The following is a 2,332-nucleotide window of genomic DNA, read 5'->3' as shown; positions in this document are numbered from 1 at the left end:
CTTCCCCCCCCCCCCCCCGCGCCACACACACACACACACACACACACACACACCCCTGGTGTGTTTTTCAAGTTGCCAAGGCCTGGACTCTCAAACCAGGGTTAGCCATGTGAGATCAGGCTAATTTAACCAGTCCGAAATTATCTTTTTTTTTTTTAGTTTATTTATTTTCTTCCATAAGCAAGAGAAGAGAGAGACAGAGCCAGCACCACCAATTGGGTCCTGATATCATGATACAACTTCAGCCTTTAGGCTAGCCCAGGACATCGGTAATCATGTACCCAGTGTACTCAAGGAGGTCTCTGAACTTTAATTGGGAATCTACCCACGTAGGACTGCAGAGCATTGACTTTCACCACTGGGCCACTGTCTACCCCCATCTAAATTATTTTTTGAAGGAAGCATAACATTAATGACAAGAGAATGACCAAAATTATTTTTTAATGAAGAACTAAATTAGAGAACTTATTCTTCATTAAAATAATCAGAAGACTCCCTGGTTTTAAGATTTATTATAAAGCAATAATGATGAAGAGAGTGTAATATTGTAATATTGGCATAAAGACAAACATATATCAATGAAATATAAGAGAAAGTACAGAAGTAGTTCTACTATATATTTTCTATATATTTTCAACAGATTCTCCAGGGTAATTCGAAGAGGAAAAGAAAATCTTTTCAACAAATGATGCTAGAAAAACTGGATACTTAATGTAGAAAAAAAAAAACCTCTATTCCTATTTCACACCATAACACAAAATTAATTCAAAATGGATCAAAGAGGCCAGCAGATGGCATGGTGGTTAAGGTGCTGGATCCCACGTGGCTGACTCCGCAATTAAAGTTTCAGACCCAGTAGCTTGAAAACATACTGGCATGTGTGCCCAAAATCCTGAGAGGGGAACTGCGACAGGATTATGGCATGGCCATCCCCCCCAAGGAGGTGATTTCTAACTTTCTCTCTCTGTCTCTCTCTCAGATGAATGCATGAACCCTAGAGGAAACAAACAAACAAACAAACAAAAAACATAGACGTTAAGAGTTAAAACTTCTAGACTGATAATTTGGCCTCCAGCACACAAAACTCACATGGTAGGAAGACCCCTTTCAGGCCTCCTGTCTCTGTACCTGTCTTTGTCTCTCTCTACCTCTGTCTCTGTCTCTGTCTTATCTCTTTTTAAAAAATTTTTGCTTTTTAGAATTTTGCATGGCACGCTTGCATGCCACACAGTTTTCCAAAGGTTTTTACTGAAATTTTTTTAAATATTAATTTTTTTAGTTTTATCGAAAAGTTTTTTATCTTTTTTTCTTCTCTTTTTCTGTTTCTTGTTTTTTTTTTTTGCTGTTGTTGCTGTTGTTTCTCTCTTTCTGTTTCCTTTTCTGCACACTTCTCAACCCTCAGATTGAACTTCCAAGTTTGGGAAGAAACCGACCATCAAACAGATGACTAGAAATCGCTGCAGGACCACAAGAAATATGGGAAAGCAAGAAAATACCTCTCCTCCAAGAGAAAAGGATAACTCCTCTTCATTCACACACAGTTCAATGGAAATCATGGAAATGTCTGATAAAGAATTCAGAACATTCATAATGGGAAAGCTAACAGAGATGGAAGAAAAGAGAGACAATGAACTACTGAAGGGGAAGGAGAAAGAAGTTGTTGAGTTCCAGGAGGTGAGGAAATTCATGCAAGATCTAAAAGAGGAATTTCACATTTTACAAAAGAATCAGATGGAACTGCTAGAGATGAAGGCTATAATATAGGAAGTCAAAATCAGAGATGGGTGTGAATGTCAGATGAGGTGTATGTGGAGGAGTGGGTCCTAACGAAGGACATTTGGAGAAGGGAAACAGAGGTTGAGCTTGACGGGATGGGGAGGTGTGGTGTTATCTGTTGAAGATATTTTGATCAACGGGTCTGGGGAGAAATGTGCACATATTGAAATGGTCTCATTGTAAGCCAAACAATATGATTGAAAGTATATACAAAAAAATTTTAAAAAAAACATGCCAAAAATCTCCCTTGAAAGTATTAACAGCAGACTAGATCATACAGAAAATAGAATCTCAGATGTAGAAGAGAAAATTGCTAGCCTAGAAAAATCCACCACGGAGACTGAGAAAATGGCCAAAAAATTTGAGACTAATATATAAGAAGTACTAGATACAATCAAACGTCCAAACATCTGGATAATAGACATCCCAGAAGGTGAAGAGACTCATAAGGGCATTGATAATCTATTCCATGAGATCCTGCAAGAAAACTTTCCAAACCTAGAGAGGTACTCAAAGATTTAGTCCCAAGAAATACAGAGGACCCCAAATAGAATCA

Source organism: Tupaia chinensis, unplaced genomic scaffold (assembly GCF_000334495.1).
Source record: "Tupaia chinensis unplaced genomic scaffold, TupChi_1.0 Scaffold000063_1, whole genome shotgun sequence".
In the NCBI taxonomy this organism is placed as follows: domain Eukaryota; kingdom Metazoa; phylum Chordata; class Mammalia; order Scandentia; family Tupaiidae; genus Tupaia; species Tupaia belangeri.
Note: the sequence above shows the minus strand (reverse complement) of the source record.